The 20,363-nt window shown below is 25.8% G+C and overlaps 1 protein-coding gene across 4 annotated transcripts in view; it reads left to right on the forward strand.

Annotated features, from left to right (window-relative positions):
* Positions 1–20,363, forward strand: part of LOC129613448 (axotactin) — a 138,074-nt gene that overhangs the window by 6,894 nt on the left and 110,817 nt on the right. For 3 of the 4 annotated variants that reach the window (XM_055527520.1, XM_055527518.1, XM_055527521.1), the window contains exon 1: positions 6,056–6,094. The exons of the other annotated variant lie outside the window; for it this stretch is intronic. The gene's annotated coding sequence lies outside the window, so the exon portion shown is untranslated. Of the gene's footprint in view, positions 1–6,055; positions 6,095–20,363 lie in introns of those variants that run through there. 4 annotated transcript variants of the gene reach the window in all.

Genomic DNA, 20,363 nt, shown 5'->3' on the forward strand with positions numbered 1-20,363 from the left:
TTACTCGTTCCTCTTTAAACTTTTTATGCTTTTGGATTATGAATCTTCCTCTTCATGCACATATACACAAAAACAAAGTCGTAATGTAGAACGTTATTATGTTATGAAAATTAATTTTAAAGTAGGTACTTCTGTTTTGATTTCCATGTTTTTTGTTTTTGTTTGCTGTCCCTGCCGTTGAATTGATTGTTCTCCATATAAATATTAATCATTATTAAATTTATATTTTAAAGGTCTTCTTTATACATTATTTTATAGGGCATATGTAGGCAATACTTAATATAATAAAAATTCGTTTAATATTTTAAACGAATATGGGGAATAATAGAGAAAATAGGGGTGCAATTTAATAATATAATAAAAGAATTTTTGTTAATATGTGCATGTTACACACTCTTGAATACAAAATATTTGGTCTTGATTTTTTTTTTTCTTTTAGTACTTATAAAATTCACTTTTAGTACTATTTAATTAAGATGAAGATTTATTGATCTTACACATAAACAAATAAAGGAATTATTTAATAATAGTGACATTATAATAATGCATATATATTAATTGTCACTTGAACAGAATACGTAAAAATACTTTTAATACTAAACACTTACTAAATACTTAAACCCTTTAATATACTTAAATTATATCAATTGAGTTCTCTGTACGCATTTTTAATTAAGATATTTTTGATAATTATCAATAATTTAGCATTCGTCTAAAGCAACTTTTAATAATCATTTTGAAAATTTGTGAATCTGGGACGTGCAGGGTCCACAACTGTGTCCTGGAGCTGTGACCTTCCACACAAATGAATCTAAAACCATAAATATTTCAAGCTAAAACATATTGAATTATACATATTGAATACATATTGAATTCTATGCCCTGAGTTGTATCAGTAGGAGAGATCATTCTTAGGGAAGAAAAGAATCTTCATTATATCGCCCAGTAGGGCCATTTTTGTGACCCTCTCACTGCTATATTATTTACTATTTCTATTCTAGTATTTAAAGAAATGCTTTTCCTTCTAGTATCCACGGGAACTGGAGATACGCTGACAAGAAAGGGCATCATTTTCATTTATTTACTAACACTCGAATAATTGAAGAAATTAACAAGTAATTGAATTAAAAATCGCATTTTATCCGTTAAAAATATTTCCATACGTAATTGATGACAAAGTTCAAGATTTTTTTTGTCAGAAAATTCTTTTTGACGGAACAATATCAATTCATTTTGTCATTTTTTAATCCACTTACACAGCTCTTTCATTTTATTATATTGTAATTTAATTGAAAATATATCTAACCTCCTTCTTCTTCAGTTCACTGCCATTGCCACTAAATTAAAAAATATAGGAGTTTATATGCAAAATTTTTTTTCTTATCTTCCGGTTTCATTTGAATTAATTCAAATATTTTCTAAAGAATCATTAAAAGACATAATAATAAAAAATAAAATTAAGAATCAAGAAAATGGAAAAATTGTGAATATAAGTTTCAAAGTTCATTAAATTAAAATGAAAGAACAAGAAAATTTAGATTGCAAAAATATTTCATTGGAAACACACCGGCAAAATTCAACAATGAAGTTGATTTATTTTTTTTTTTCTTTATTGTATTCTTATTAAAAATGGAGCACATTTTTTTTATTGAATTAAATTAAAAAAATAAAATATAAAGCATAAATAATTACAAAGACATTATAATTTATTCATAATTCTAAGATAAATTTCCGGAGAGAATCGCCACTCATTCATTTTATAGATCGCACATTTTATAGAATTCAGAGAAAAATAATTCATTGAAGTTTTTCTAGAACTTTTGGTTCACTGATAATTTATAAAATTTGAAAATTAACTATATGCCATTTTTTAATGGCATACGAGTAATAAAAAATTACTATTTATAAGCTAATCTCAATTCATGGAATTCATGTTTATTTAAATTTTAAAATACGAAGAAAAAATGATTTAACTTGAATTTTTGTTAATCAAAAATAATTCGAGAATTTTACTGAGACCAATTTATTTATGAATTTAAGAACAATGACCTTAACTAAGGCAGTCTACGAAATCTGGAAAAACACCATTTTTAAAAAGTCTTTTAAAAACGTTACACTATCGCGGGAATTTATTAAGCACGAACGACTAAAATGTGAAATGTCATATGAACTTAAATGACAAAGTGCCAATCAAATGTCAAATTGAAAAATTACAGACTTCAGTCAAAATTTTCTCATTGTCTCCGTTTTAGACATTAAATTCTCAAAAGGCCACGACCGAAGCACTTTAGCCTTAAGCGGGCTACAGTCTTACACTCACATAGAAGACACTCTGCCGTCTCATCATTTTTCCAAGCAAAGACAACACAGCTTTCAACTCAACCATAGTCAGACAATGTCCTGTGAGCTCTCCAACCGTTAGCCTCAAGTCTGGACGACTAAGCGAGATCGTCGCTTTTCTCGCTCCCTAGGGCCCCACAAATTTCTGAGAATGCGCCATTCTTGGACACCGACTCCACCAGTCATTTTTAGCCATCAAGGCTCCAGAGAAACCAACTCTATTTGGTCAAGCAAATAAGAGTGTCCGAGTTTTTCCTTATTTTTAAAATAAAAATGCTACACAAAAAACGTGTGAACAAATAGTTCATGCATACTGGGCATGCAAAAAAATGATCATGAAAATAATTAAGTCACGATAGTATAACAATTTAATAAAGTCATGTTAATGTTACATATCGTACACACATGTACATATAACAAAATTATAAAAAATATTGTAAATTGAAATAGAAGAAGATATCAGCAAAAGTCTAATGAGAATATTAAACAATTTCAATATGTCACTTTCTAATTTATTATTAAAATGCTTATTTTATTAATAATATTATAAGTTGAAGAAAGTAATTTAGAAATATTTTACTCCTCTTAATGAGGTGGTACTTATTTAATAAAGAATTTAACAACATTTCTTTTAACATTACTTTTTTTTATTATTGTATAAAAACAGAAAAATTATATAAAATTGCTATTCAGTACATTTCCTTATTATAATTTAAGGAAATTTTTTTTAATATATCAGTAACCGGAATAATAAATAACAATTTGACATAACACAAGTGTCATTTTCTCTCTTTCTCTTTTTGTCATTAATTAGAAAAAATCGTATTAAATTTCATGGATACCACCATTAAGCAAAGTTTATGCAACAGCCACGGGAAGTAAATTGAGGCAAGAAAGCCCTCTCATTGAGCATAGATCCGACGACTTAACTGATTCCTATACCCGCTCCCTTACATAAATCTCACTTCTTCGCATAAATCCCTCTCGTAGCATTACAAAAAGAAAATTTTAATACCCAGAAGGAAATTGCAATTATATTTTCCGTATTTTCTCTACCTTTAAGATAAGGTTTACATTTTACATAAGTTTACATTTTCATACATTATATTAATTAAATAGATCTAGATTCTAGTTAATTAGATCAAGAATTGCCTTTGGAATTTATATCCAGAAATCCCATTTAATTTACACTAATTATTTTTCACACTTTAAACAATATCATCTGAGTTCCGTTAAATATATAATAATCATCATACTTCTTTTAAAAATTCATAAGTCACTTCTCTGTTACAAAAGCTAAACGGTCAATTACAGTACCTACACCTTCATATATCACACATGCATAACAAATGAGTATACTAAATAAATTTTATAATATTTTTATTACCATTTAGAAAATTAACTTAATATTTTATAATAAAAAATTTATCATAACAAAATAATTTTTTTTTACTTATATTAAAATAACAATCAAAAATAAATAGAATAAAATATAAATATAAACAATGAACAATGAAAATTATATAGAAAACATTTTAAGCATTGAGAAAATTCACATTGAATTCATATTGCGTATGTATGTGTGTATAGTACAATATCCATTGCTTTGCTCAGTCGCTCGTTACTACAATACAAATCACGATTCCGCCATCTTTAAATTATTACTGTCGTTTTGGTCTATACTCAATTTAAAACAAATCAACAGAATGAGGAGCGTTTTTTCTGATTTTTTTTTATTCTTTTCTAAATTTACTGTTATAATTCTATTGTTTTTGTTATTTAACATAATAACGAAATGACATATTACAGAAGATTATCATAATCCCTTTCAATTTCTCTTAAATAATTTTTGTTTAATATATATACACACATAATAGAATGCCCATATAATTCAAAAATTAAAGTTACAATTCAAAAAGAATACCGCATTGTGGATTGTATAGAAATCAGTACGTTTCGAAAAATATTCATTCGTACAGAAGGTAAGGCTTCAAAATTTCTTATTAATGCATGTTCAAAGATCTATATTGCGTCATATAAAAACTATTACATGTTTTAACCTTTGTTCCGACACAGTCAGTATTTGAAACAATTAAACACAAACTGGTATATTAGTCTGCCGAAGATGTTTGCTCAAATTTTTGCACCTCAATTTTTTTTTATAAATGCACTGCCATGAAAAGGTCTCACAATTTTAAATTCGGGATAAATCGATTACTGCTATTAAATGTAAGTACGTCAAACTAATATAATTAAAACTAATTTCGAATTACTCTAACAATTTTCAACCCGGATTCAAAAAATTTTTCTACTCCAGTACGTTCAAACTGCATTTTCTCACAAATGACAACTGATAATAGCACTTGGTGGACTAGCACTTACAACATTTTTCATAAGCCAATTTCTTTACAAAATAATAAATTAAAAAAAAAAATCCCATTAAAATTTAAATAATCTCATAAATGTATTTTACTAAATCAAAACTGAAAAAGCAAAAACAAAAATAAATTCAAAATGGTTGCAATGTTCTAACAATTTAAAATTATTTTCAATTTTAAAAAATCATTTAAAGTTTATCCGTCGTCGTGTATGCAGCAAATAAAAACTCAAGTAACTCGTCGCGAACGTTCTAGCAACAAATATATTCTTATCCGTTATTCGAACGCCATTTTGACTTTTTTCGAGCGTGTATCAAAAATTTTGAAATTTTTACAATTAACACGAATTTTTTATTAATTTCTACGGTATGAAATATCGTTTAGAATAATTTAACAATTATGTAATTGGTATACAATTTTCTTTCGCGCATTGAACTCAATTAAATTAATTAATTATTTAAAATGGATTTAAATAATTAATTTAATCGCGAATTAAACGTTCTAATCTAATACGGTTTTTCTTAAATTCACAATTAAAAGCACAAAATTCATCTTAATTAACATGTAAAAGGATTATTAAAGGACATCATTTTGGATTTATAAAACACCTACAAGGATTATCAATTAATTGCAACTAAATCAAGGATAATTAATTTATTAATTATATGATCTTTATTTTATTAAATTTAGAAATATGTATGAAATGTGTGTTTGTGAAATTTCATCAAGATAAATAATTTTCTTTATAGTTATTTTGTTGAAAAATGAAAATTTAAATTCATTTGAGTGTGAAAATTTTATTAAAAAATGTAAAAATTTTTTTTTAATAAATTGTGAATATACGAGCAAATATAAATTAGTGTGAAAAATTTAGAAAATAAAAAAATTGTGTTATAAAAATATTTGTAAATAAAGTTAATTAAATATTCATAATTTTTTTTTTTAAATAAATACGTGTAAATATTACAACAAAATTAAATAAATTTCAATAAAAAAGAATGTGAAAAAAAATCATTACTTATGCATTCAATTCAATTTGAAAAAATTTTCAAATTATAAAAAATTCATTGCCACCATTTTATTTTACATATGTGCTGCCATTTTGAATATTACTTTCAGTTATAATAAAATGCAATTTGTTTCAATTCAATAAATTTATTTTAATAAAATAATAAAAAAAAAGAGAAAAGAGAAAAAAATTAAATGAGAAAATTTTATTTAAATGAGAGTGTTAAGTTCATTTTAATAAAATAAATTATTTAATGAGTTTATATATACATATATATGTATATAGTATATAAATGATGCACTTAAATATTAAAATATGATTAGATAACCAAGAATAAAATAAAAATAAATAAAATAAATTTTTAAAGGTAAAAATTTTTTATGAAATTTTTTATATTGCTTTAAAAAATATTGACGATTATATAATGAAAAGTTAAATTTTTTTTCTAATGATAAAAACTGCAAACTGCCTGCTGCCCTTTCAAGAAATAAATTACTTTTAACAGAAAGCGGTCTTACTTCACTTCTAGTGAAAGTTGTTTCGCATTTTCAACTGAATGGACTCATTAGTATTATGCGTAGAAAATTCGAACATTTTTTTGCTCGTAAGCAAATCGAACTGATGATATACTACTATGCATAAACAGAAAAGACTTAGGTGCACCTTCTGGAAGAGTGTGATATCTTTTGTGAGTAGTGCTTTACTTTCACAGCAGCGGAGTAGTGCTCTTCCGGTACTCACAGTGTGCTCGAGTACATCAAGCGGATAGACTTCGAATGGGTGCCGGAGAACATGTCCCACACTTAAAGAGAGGGACTCATTTACCAGGGGCTCTGTTACTCTGGTTAATCTAAAAAACTACAACTCTACGATATTTGAGTAGGTACGGTTCCGCCTTATTCGACGCCCTCTGCGGTTTCAAAAAAAATTGGAAAATATTTTTATATGTCAAAACTTAGTTTTTTTTTTTAAATTGTCAATGGCGAATCTGTTTTCCGATGCTCATTGCAAATGCTAACTTTGCATATATAGTAGATCCGTCGCTGTCTACTGCATACTAAATGATAGAAAAATGTTAATTATACTAATATTAAGTTGTCAATAACTCACTTATATGGTTTTAAGCAGAGGTTTATATTATAGACAGAATCATTAATAAAAATGTGTTTTTTAAAAAAGATTACCGTATTTATAGATCCGCAAAGCGCTTTATTAAATTTTCTTTCAATCAAATTGTTGGAATATATGTATTTGTGTGGAAGTATTTCCAGTGAAAATAAAACCTCTTCTTTAAATCCAACCGAACTTGTTGCACCCTTTCAACTGAAAACATAAATAAATTACTTCTAAATAGTGTTAAGAAATATTTGTTAAACAAATATTGTTAAGTTCTCTAACATTGAAGTAAATAAATTTACTTCTGAAAATTAGGAAAACACATTATAAAGCTCTTAATTTTTCCAAACCTTATACTCGATAGGATCATAATGGCATTATACTTAATAATACAGAACAGTCCTAAAAATTTTCTCTTTTTCTAAAACATTATTTCATCCGCCAAAATTCTTAAAAATATTAATCCCATTTTAATATATAATTTTATATTTAAAATTCCATTTTGATCTCATATTAATGAAAATTAAACCTTGATCTTTTGTTAAAATAAAAAGAATATTTTCATATTTTAGTTTTTACACTATAATTTCAGGGCCAAAATAAATATTTTTTTAAGGATTGAATTTTTAACTATTTTTCATTTTATATTAGCAGAAGAGCGTGCAATGAGCCCAATGAGCCCTCATTGCACTTTAATAAAATATCCACAGCCACTTATATTATTAAAATTTACATACATATATTTATTTTTCGATTAACTTTATTTTATTTAATATAAATTAAATACTTGTATATTTTTATCCTTTTCTTATATTGTGAGCTTGTACTATATGAGCTGCATAGATACCACATACTACAGCAAGGTATAAACTTTAATGCACATACAAAATGTTTACCATGTTTTTACTATAATCTGCTTTCATATTATTTTATTTTTTTCAATTACTTCAATTGGATTCTCTAGACATTTTATTTTTTTTATATTTTTCTACCCCATATAATTCTAAATTTTTCATTTTGTATGCATTTTATGTATTTCTTGTACAAGTATATCTGCATATGGTTTTGACTACATTGTATTACGAACCAAATATATGTATGTAAAATACTTTTGTCTCAAATTCATTTTATATATAGGAATAATAATAACAACAACATTTAAATGTACGCATAGACATTTTGTAATAAAAGAAATGCATAGAAAAGAAAAAAATAAAGTGCATTTACCTACAAGTTTTTAGCAAGCCTTATTGCATTCTAAAAATTCCGAATCAAATAATTAGAATAACAACAAATTAAAGTACGTTATAAGAATGTAGGTTGAATGTTAAATGTTAATGAAAGTTTTCAGTATGCTATAAAATTTGAAACAGTAACGGAAAATACTAATAAAAGTTCGATGGGACCTGCACGTCGTTCAATAGTTGTTTTTAGTTAATAAACTTCATAAAATTAAATCCGACTTTCCTGAATAAATTGATTAACAAATTTAAAGTTATAAAGAATTCTTGCCCAAAAAGAAAAATCGGCCTATCTACCGAAAGATCCGAACATTTTTCAGACCTATAACTTAGACCTGCCCTTAATAAACCCCTATATGTTATTAGGATTATGTAGTGGTAGTGATTGGTGAATTATAACTTGTTATCAAAGCAAACTTCCAGGTACTTAAGTAATTCAACTCTTCTAAAAATTTGGTTTTTTAATAAATAATCTGAAAATATTAGTTGTCTTAGTCTAGACTGCAGAAGAACACACTCTTGCACTTACTAACGTTGATATTGAAGTTGTTACTAGTGAACCATCTGTAAAAATTAACTGACACCCATTTTCCATATTATTTAAAAAGATACAAGTAGCTTACACTAGATTAGTCATCGTTAATTTCTTCTTCAGAAAGCTGGGCTGTACCGATAATTACTGAAAAACGGAACGTAATTGGGGTAAATGCCATCATATATTATTCAAAAACTTCTAGAATGGTTGAAAGTTAACAATAAGGCTATAGTTTTCCATTTTCCAGTATCGTGATACATTGTATACTAAATAATACAGAATAGAAAATGATAAGCGTTCCTCAATACAAGTTTCTTAAAACTCATCCTTATAAATCAAATGAAATAGAAAAACTTAAATTAATCGTAGTATATATGTATATCTTTAAGTTTTTATTTTAATGAATTTTAAAGTAATTTTTTTTCTTTTCTATAATTTATAATTGAAAACAAGAGATATTCTTCATATTTATTACTCGTACACTAGTGCTTAAACAGGATAGAAGAAATATAGAAAAAAAAATATATAAAAATGCTTCTTGATATATTAATTTAATTGTGTTGGGAATTCATAGATGGAGAAGCTATACCAATTATTACTCTTGATAATTTTTTCTTAACTTCTTAGTTATTAATATATTGGAGAATACTAAAAGGAAAAAAATCTTCAAGTAACTGTTTAATAGCTTCAACTAAAATTCAAAAATTTAATAAAAAATTATTTAAGAAATTTTTACACTGCATTTACACTACATCTTTAACACTAATTTGCTTCTAAAACTTGTGTAGTAAAAATTTTTAAAATAAAGTGGTATACTTTCTTCGCAGTCCCAGCCATCTTTATTGACCAGCAGGGTGACCGTTTTCTAGGTTGCCGATCACAGCGGGATACAGGAAAATAAGACGGCTGGGGGATATAAGAACTGTTTTACAAGAGTTGCGGCATGCAGAAGTGCTTACCTAAAAGATGGATCGGCGCGGTAGCCACTAAAGGAATTCGTAGAGGAAACTAAAAAGAGACTATAAAAATGAGAAGTGGACGAAGGTGTTATTAAGATACGGTCAGGCTGATCTCAACATACTAGTGTAGGTGCTAACGGGGCATTGCCTCTTGAGGAAATAATCAACGGGCTTGGAGTCGCAAATGGGCTTGAAAAAATGCAAATTATTTAATAAATTTTTTCATAACAAAAGCAGCAATAATACTTATATAATAAATAGTGAGTACTTTTGATTTTTTAACAAGTAAACCGATTTTAAAACTCAATAATGGCCTCATTACAAATATTGACAGTTGAAAATTTTCAATTTTAAAAGATTTAGTTGAAAAAATCTACTTTAACGAAACTTTTTCAAAAATAGAAACCTAGTTAATAATATATTTATATAGGCTAGAGCACTAACACAATTTGCGTAGTTACTTTAAGAGTATATTTAAAGTAACTATATAACTTGAAAGTACAATTTTAAATTCCCAACAAGATCAACTAACTTGACCTAATATTTCGTAAAAAAAAAGGGGAAAAAATTTAACATTGACTCTTCCTCCCTTAATATTTATAAATGTTAATACTAAATGCAAATACTTAAACCTGTGCATACTATCGTCATTATGCAAATAAAATTTACTTCATTTTGAAAAAAAAAAAACAAAATAAATGCAATTTTAAATTCATTTTAAACACATTCACCCCCACATTTTCCAACTATACGAGTAATAACGAAAAAAAAAAGTATTTTATTTTCTTTAAACTTTAATTTCCACCCCCTTTTCTACATTTACTATTTATAGACTTAAGTATATGACAGAATATACTTATAACATATTACAGTGACATTTAGAAACAAATTGGCTGCAGTTATTTATTTGGACTTTTTAAATTTAACCGTAGGGAAAAAAATAGTTAACTTCTGAAATAATTTCTTTTAACTTCTTTGGTTATTTGTATACAAATAGAATAATATTATTGTAAATGTTATTTTCATTTTATGTAAAAAGTGTATAGGTATGTATATATTACACTACAATATCATACAGTTAAGGGAAAATAATTTTTCAACCCCATATACAATAGAAAAAGAAGAAATCATGTACTTAGTTCCCCCTCTTTGCCCTTTATAACTTTGTAATAATTATTGTAATACTACTTTTTTAGCAACATAAAAAATTCGATATTCTTTCACACAATATTAATGTAAAACATGTTTACAAGGTATATATAAACACGTATACGATATAAGTGTGCGTATATGTGACGACTAGGTAAAAGAAAATATAAATAAGAAAAAAAATAACGGTATAATGTAAACATGACAGTAGGATTATGTTATACGATATGAAAGTATAAAATTATTATAGTAGCATAGTAGTATTAGTATTGTAGTTTTTGTTCCCTCAAACATAAAAAATTCAGAAAAAAGAGAAAAATTGTTATTATCATGATAATAATTGTGCCAATATATTACTGTCACATATAGTAAGTGTTGACGGTAAACATTTTAATATTTTAAATTGTTTTGTTAATTTTTACTATTATTGACAAACATATTATACAAAGCATATGCAGGATCGTTAATTATAAATTTTGATTTTCAGTAGCAGGTTTTGATTGGAATTGTTGATTGCAAAAGTAGCTTTCAAAAGTAAGTTTAAATCTGAAAAAAAAAGAACCTGATTAATTAATTGTTTTTATTAACATCAAGGCTCTTTTTCCCAATGTTCCAGTAAATGAGACATCAGAATATCTAAAGGTCTGGTTATCCACACACTCAGGAGAAGGTAATTGGAAGAATAAAATAAAGGAATACCTCAGAATATTTTCAGTAGAGTTTTGCATTAAAGAAAACTACTGAGAATTACTTTGAATTTGGAAACGAGATGTACAGAACAGCGTCGTGAAATATTGATTAGCAACCAACTTTTATCATTTATTGCCGAATTAAGCATGCCGAAACTGGAAAACAAAATGGACAAGGAATGCAGGAGAATGTAATCTTATTTTTCTTGGATATACCCCAATATTGAATTCAGCATCTTCAAAAAGAAACCAACTACCAAAAGATACTTCGCAAAGGATTCAAACCATTCCATAAAACAGAAGATGGCCGCATCTTTTCTTATGATATACTGAAAGAAAACTGCACTGATGGAAAAAATAGGTCTTAAAAGCAAAAGAAAACTTCATGTGACTTTTCCACAGTAGTCAAAAATTGAACATGATGACATGGGCACATTGTATAAACAAAACATGTTATTGGATGAACAAGAAACAATATGAGCATCTTTGATTTATGGTTATCGTCCAATGATTAAGTTTTAACGATAAACATTCGTTTAATTCTATAATTTCCACAGTTTTCGTTAGACTTTAATAATAAAATAATTTAAATATGAGTTTAGCTTATTTAAAGGCATTTAAGAATAATCAAATATTGATAGTTTTTAATGCAAAATATTTGTGCAAAATTCTGTTATTTACGTTCAAAAATCATCTTTTGTTTTATTAAAATAACCTTAATCCTCTTAAACCCAACTCCTTAAAACCAACAACAGCCTCCATATATGTATACAGTTATTTCAAACAATAATAAATTATAAAATTAAAACAAATTGCCATCACTTAAAAACTAGCTATATAAGATATTAAAATGACGTATCAAAATTCAAAAAAATTTAATGAAAATTCCAATATTTATAGTTATCGCACAACTTTGCCTCATACAACACCAAAAAACAATTTTCAATTGAATTTTACTTTGTATATTACTTTCAAAATTGTTTGTATTATTGTTGATATCGACTAATCTATATACCTTGATACCATAATAATGCATCACATAAAATATACATATAAATTCTTATAGAAACTTCAAAATCTAAAATTAATATTAGGATTTACGGTATAATTATTTGTAAAATTCCCACATATACATATACCTTATTATATTCTTAAATATCTTTGATATTTGGAATTTTTTTGATATTTGGTGTACGATTTACATTAGGTATGGTATATAGCAGAGGTAAGGAGCCTTGGCCCCGAAACCATATGCGGCTTCTTTGGATTTTTTATGCGTCGTCGCCTCTTAAGGTAAAGGTCTTTAAAATATATTGAAATGACATGTTTTAAGAGAAAGCACCAAGAACAGCGTCTTGATTGCTTTCGTAAAAAAAAAAATCCTTCTGTAAATAATGTTAACTATAAGATAGCACATATCCTTGGCAAAAATTTATGGAAACTATGAACCCGATATGAACATAATGTCGAAGCTCATAGATCCCATCAAAGTTGAAAAACAATTGAATCTTTCAGGGAGAACTATCGCAGATCAGCAACCGAATTATAACAAGTTTATTTTCTAATCGGTTTATAAAAGTTATATTTTTGGGTACTGAAACTTATGTGACCTCTTTTGTTACTGCTCTCTCAAATATGACCATTAAGGTTAAAAAGATTGTCCATCTCTGGGATATAGAAAGTATGTATTCCAAATTCTAATAAATATGTAATTTGTGGTAAAAAAAAAGAAAAAATTAAAATGAAATGAAATCAAAATAATTTACAAAAATAAATTATTTACTAAGTTGTATGTAAAATGCAGGAACAGTAAGTGCTTACTGTCATAAATAGCATGTATTTTTAATACTTATAATACCGAAAAAAAAATTTTTCCGTTTTTTTATTCCAATAATATACATTTTATAATACATATGTAAATAATTCGAATAATATTTGAATTTCTGGACTAAAATATAAAATCTAATACAATATTCTGAGGTATGCATAACCATAAATTTTCTCTTTTGGATGAAAAAAACATAGATACCTATAAAAATGTTTCTCTTTCAATTAATATTAACACACATATAAGTACTTGTATGGATGTGTGTTTCCACATAACCTACATACACGCGTTTGTATAACACAACATACAATAATACCGGCTTTTAATACCCAAATATTCTATGTTTAAATATTTTGTATACACACATGCATACATAGTCTTACTTATATTTTATTCTCAATTAAAATATTTTTGTTTTTTTTTTTAAATACAACAAGTACTTTTTACAAAATATTTTATGTATGAATTGGTTAAGTAAAATTTAATGTTGCCTGACAGGATACAAAACCGAATTACATAAACTTGTGTGGTTTAAAATGAACATACCAACGCTTTGCTATTATACTCCTGTACATTATTTTTATGTATACAAATAATATATGGAATGGCTACACTTTTTTATAGTTATTTAATCTATAAAAAAAATTTTTTTTTTGTGTGCTCTTACTTTTTTTTTTGTAAAAAGTTTAAAATCGGTCAGTATTGCCAATTATTTTACCACTTTTATATTCATACAAATTAAGTTTTAAAAATATTTTATATAATTGTAGTATGAGATGTATACATATATGTAGGTATGTACTCTCAGGCTTAGAAATGATATTATGAAATTATTCTTCCATTTAACACTTAGATCTATTTTGTAATAAAAAAAAAATTATTTAAATTTCTCTAAAAACTATTTTTTGTCTCTATCCCTAAATTATCGTCCATCCTCTCGTAAATTCTGCTAAAGATGTTAGTCATTCCCATGTTAAAAGTTGTCTCATTCCTTTTTTCTCCTTATTTCTTTTTTAATTTTCTCGTTCTTCTATGGGTTGCCTAAATATTATTAGATTTCCTATTGAGATGAAACTACAAAAAGGTTATAAGAACTATAAGAGAATTAACATTAGATCTTATTAAAAATATCGGAAAATATCAAATCAGATTTCGGAAGTTGAAAAATTAATACTGCGTTCTTAAATCAACTTACGCTACTAAGAATTTGACCATTTGACAAATGTGTGGGCTATAATGTCTGGAATATCACACTAGCGCGTACTTACTGACGTTGATTTTTAAGTTGTTACCAGTTGTTGATAGTTAAATTGCTGCACACTCTATTTATTATTGTCTTTTTTTGGCATTACTCTTACTGTGTTCAGATTAGTTCCTTATTTTGCAATCGAAAACTATAAGGCAGTCGGTATTTTACTTATGTCCATCTCACATTTCCAATCCTATTCTTTTTTTCTATTATATTTAATGTAGTTCTACTCTTTAAAAGTAATTTATCAATATCAACACCGACTAAATAAATATCATTTGAAATGTGAACAGTATTTTAACAAACCCGCCGAAAGAATCGCGCTACAAATCAAATTTTAATTATATCCTATAATCCGGTTGATTTAAAATAAATCTTAACTTTTAAAATTTCCAATATTATGTTGTTATAGTTCATACTCATATTATAATCCTATTTTTTATAACATAAAAGAAATTTATAAAACTAAAAAGAGGTTTTTTAAAAAAAAAAAAATGGAGGGACAATCAGATCAAAATTTATTCACATAAACGTATCATTAAAATTAATGTACTGAAAAGATTTTTAGGAAATAAGGGCGTATTAACTTTAAGCTTATTTTCTACTTCTTCCCCCCCCCCCTCCACCGCTCTATGTTGCTTTCTTTATTTTGTATTTTTTTTTTCATTTTCTCTTTCCTTATTTGGTTTTTTTTCTCTTTTTTTGTTAATTTTTTTCTATTTTGTTTATTATATTTTTCCTATATAGAATTTAAATTTAAATTGAGTGTTAATATGTACAACATATTCATACATATATATTCTCATGCATGTGTGTATACTAGTATATACTAAGTATATTTTACACTATTATAATATACTTAATATCAAAAGGGATTTATTTAAGTAGAGCTAATAGATGTTTATAGTTTTCAAGAGGGATTAATGAAATTGATTTTTAGACGGTTATAATAGGCAAAAAAAATTTTTTACAATAAAAATACCTTCACTATATATACAATATCGTGGTTATGTATTTATGTATATGTAGACCCAAAATATTTAGAAAATTATTTTTTGCAAATAGGCTTTTGCTTTTGAAAATTAATTTTCAAATTTAAAATTATATATAGAGCAATTAATATTATAAATGAATACGAAATATTAATTTTGTGTTTAATATTAAAGAGAAATTAAATTAATATAAGGCGAACTATAGGCGAAATTTAGGCGAAATTTTGCATATTTTAAAGACCTTGTACTATACTAATCCGCATTTATATGAAATTTTGTAGACTCATTGTTCACATAGACATATTCTTTTAAAATATTATTACAAGGTCATTATAAAATGCTTTTGTTTAGAAAATATTATAAAAGTAAATATTTTCAAAGGGAAAATAGTCAAGGACTTTGTAACGCCGAAGGTTATGCAATATTAAAATCGAATTATATGAATTTGTATTAATAGAACTGTTTTGTGAGACGAATTTTGAAAATAATTTTATCAATTAAAAATAATTGATTTAAGAAATAATTAACCTTCACTATTGTCTTTTAAAGAAATTTTCTTAAGAAATCTAAATTTAAAATTAAGAAATTTGAACTTGAATTATATTAAAAAGTAAAGAGAAAAATTTCATTACAATTTAATTAGATTTTTAAGGATTTAAGATAAGTAATTAATTTCATTTTTAATTGGCATTTTATATATTATGTGACTTAAAAATAGAATCACATAAAACAAAACACTTAAATATATACTTGAATTCTTTAAAATAGTAGTTCTTAGAAAAACTCTTTAAAATTGCAAGAAATTCAATTATAAAATAAAAAAATATTTTCTTAATGTGTTCGTGAATGAATTGCAATCAAGTCACACCTTAAGTATAATTTGCTATGCTATGGCAACACACTGTATATAATAAAGAATTAAAGATTTTTTTTTATAAATGTTACAAATAAACAGTGAAGTTTTCTTGACTGTTTTTCATTTTTAATCAAATTTTCATTCAGATGTTTTACACCATAATTGTAAATTTTTTCCATAAAAATAAATAAACACATTCTCTTTCTTTTCTACTTCATACTACACAACATTTTAATTTTTTGAAAAACTTTAATCCTCTTGAAATAATTTAAAAAGAAAAAAATTTAATTTCCGCTATTTTTTCTAAGTGTTTTAAAGGCAACCGTTAGTATATAGTGTAAATGTGTTTGTAAATTACAATTAATTTTCGTCTTATACTTTTCGCTTCGCTTTCATATATACCTTTCTTCTTTTGTAATTTGTTTTTTTTTTTCTTATTTTAACTATTAAGAATGAAAAAACACTTCAACGTCTATTAAAGAAGTGCATGAATGGCTTACAACTACATATACGTATATACTTATACAGTTATGTGCATATACACTTATCTCTTTTTAAATTTAATTTGATGTATGTAAACTCATTCAACTTTATTTTAATTTAAGAGTTGCCGCACTATTTACAACTAGGGTTGAATTGATTCCTAATACGTTATGTGGGATTTTTAATTATATTTTAATATTGGAAAATTTTGTAGAGCTTGTCATAAGTTTTCAATTAAATGTCGTAAATGAAAGTTTTCCACATCATTTACACACCTTCCTTTTTCCCTGTGGGTTCCAAAATAACAGTCTGATTATCGCATAGCCACGTTCTTTTATAGCCACGTTTATAGGATTCTTCACTATACCTTTCAGAAACTGTTTGTTTGAAGCCGGTATATTTTTCAGAACGGAAGTTGTAATCAAAAAAGCTTAGATAACTAGAAATTTTGTGAAAATTCGTTAAAATCCCTGTATCTCGAAAACCCTTGATATTTCGCACCTAATCCGGAACAAAAGTTTTACCCATTTTCGACCTTCTAACCAATGGTATATGTTGTTGTGTACCTTTCTGAATCACCCTGTATATGACTGTGACTTATTGATATATGCTGTATCCGACAAAAAAATTTTGGTTTGAAATGTAATTTTACAAAGACGTTGAATATTTTGATCATGGTGCTCTTTGTCAAGCGGGATGACTTACATACGCGCTATAGACGGCCAAAGGCATTCTCGTTTTCGAGAATCTTTGGTAAATGTCTTGTTTCGTCCCTCTATCACCTGCCACGATGCTATCTAGGTAGTTGAATTAGGGCACCTCATTAATTCGGTAGCCGCCTAGTTGAATAGACACATTATTCATTGTATTCAGTCTAAGGCATTTAGTTTTGTTGACGCCTACCTTGAGACTGACTCCCTCAGCTTCCTCTTACGATGTTATATTGTGTATATTTAATTACAAATTTAAACTGGTTCTGTCTCATGGGATGATATTGTCGGAGTCACTCAAATTAAAGTAATGTTTTTGCTTCAAGGTTCTCACACTCACAGAATAATAATGAACGGGTAATGAAACCTTGTTATTATTCTCAAAATAAATTAATTAAAAAACATATAGGTGCGTAAGAAGTTGGTCATAAAAATTTGTACATCCAACTGCAATGAATAACAAATTTCGTTCTTCACAAGCAGAATCGCAAAAGTAAAACTGGAAACTCTAAAATTTTAAAATGTTTTTTTTTCCCTTCATAAACATTACATATAAAAGAGAGTCCTTGATTATATTTTTCTTTTCATTTTTTCAATTTAACATTGTCGGCATATAATCAAAAGCAAAATAAAAATAAGGAAAAAAAAATAAGAAATAAACATTAAAACGGGGCATAAGTAACTTAAAGGAGAATGACTTTAAAGAAAATTACTACGATAAATGATTACTATATATGATGATGACGACAACTATGATGATGACGACGAAGACGACAACAACAACAAAATCAACAAAACGGTTCTTTTCAACAATAATGATGAATAAGGATTAAAGTAAAGCAATTAAAATTAAAATTTTGAATGACTTGACTTCACAATAAACTCCAGGATTTGATAGTTGATTTTTATCATGATAAAATTCATGTTATTTTTCCTTATACATACTGTTATACTAATATAATTTTATTTTTCTTAGCTTTCATCTGTATGCATAGATGTATGTGTTATATGTATGTATTTTTGTATATACGTTAAGTAATTTCATTTCTTATAGTCTTACTTTAATTATTATTATACTTTTTCTTTATAAATCCTCAAAATTTTATATGAAATGTTCTGCTATTTTTTCTTTTTGTTTTTGTTTTAGTATTTTAATTCTATATGTCCAAGGATAAAATGTAATTATATGTGCTATATTTCTATCTCATTATTGTTATACTGTGCCAATGTACGTATTATAGATATTTTAACAAGGTATTTTTGTTGAAAAAGAGAACAGATTAAAACTAATGAAAATGGGATTGTTAAAGAGAAAGTATAAAATTTATTGAACATTTTATATTGTACAGATATACATATATACTTAGAAACAAAAGAATATTTTCGTAATTAATTTAACAATGCAAATAATTAAAGCGATAGCTTGTAATTATATCACTGAAACTTTAAGAAAAGAAAAAAAATTTAATTTTTAAGGTATTAAACGAAACTTGTCGAGAAATTTGCTGTTCGAGGTTTAAGTTTCGGATGGGGTTTGTGTCTTATCTAAAATTACAGATTCAATACATACATACATAGCAACTGCGTACAGATACTATTAATCATAGATTCATTAATATGTATTGTGATTTGATCTCGGTAATTTAAAAATAATATTAATTGCAAAAATATTGTTTACTAATCTTCCAGAAATGTTTACACTGGAGGACACCATAGAATGATTTTTATAAAAAACTTCTTTGTCGAACAGAATTCAAATATAAAGTTTCAATATGTTGATCCATCGTCAAATAAATTTTATATAAAAATTTTCATTATTTATTTATTTTCCAATGCAGATAAACCAAATAAAAAGGTGTGTTCCGATTTCTTTGAAAAAGTAATTACTTGAATAGGTTCATTTTATTTTCATACAAAGCTAATACAGTGATGTATAACAGATTATAAATACCTTAACAGTACCGGTTTCTTATTAAGTAAGAGACACAAATATTATGAGAACTATACAAAACGTAAGATTTTGAAATTTTGAAAATTTTATATATTTTTATTATATTTTTGAAAAATTTTATACCTTCAAACAAACATTATGTATAAAACTTTCCAAAAATTTTCGATGATTTATTAAACATTCGAAAAAATTGGATTTTTTTGATAAAAAATCTAGGTCAAGAAGAAAAATATTTTATGAAGAATTTTTTGAATACTTTTTATTACCTACTATATAATTTATGGTTATACTGAAACATAATGCATTATACGAACATTCTATTAAGGCAAACATTAACAAATACATAAAAATAAAGTAAATAAAATCTGATATACACATGTACATAATGTATATCTATTTGCTCATACATGTGTGAATATTGAAAACTTTAGATTATTTTCAATATTTTGAATATTTTTTTATTGATAGCTAGTAAAAAAGAATTCTTTTTTTTTTTTTATTTCGAAAATAAAATATTAAAAATATTAATATTTTCTTATTTTAGTTATTTATTTACGTATGTACTTAAGTTCTTGTAAATACGAGAAAGTGTAAACACACACACCCATTATTATATTCACATTATTTATTTGAGTGTTTTATTTACCTACCTATTGTGAATTTTTAATATTTGCAATTCGAAAAATTTTCAATCAATTTTTTCATTCTTTTTTCCTTATTTTTATTTTTTTATTATTATTATGATTTATGTCGTAATAATGGGGATAGAATCGTAAAATATAAAAAATTTAATTGAAAATTTACTTTAATTTTGAGTTGGGAATTAATAAACTTTAGGATTAGACAAAAAAAACAAGGAAAAATTAATTTTGAAAATA

This window comes from Condylostylus longicornis, unplaced genomic scaffold (genome assembly GCF_029603195.1).
Source record: "Condylostylus longicornis isolate FDR11 unplaced genomic scaffold, ASM2960319v2 ptg000084l, whole genome shotgun sequence".
NCBI classification, from domain to species: Eukaryota; Metazoa; Arthropoda; class Insecta; order Diptera; family Dolichopodidae; genus Condylostylus; species Condylostylus longicornis.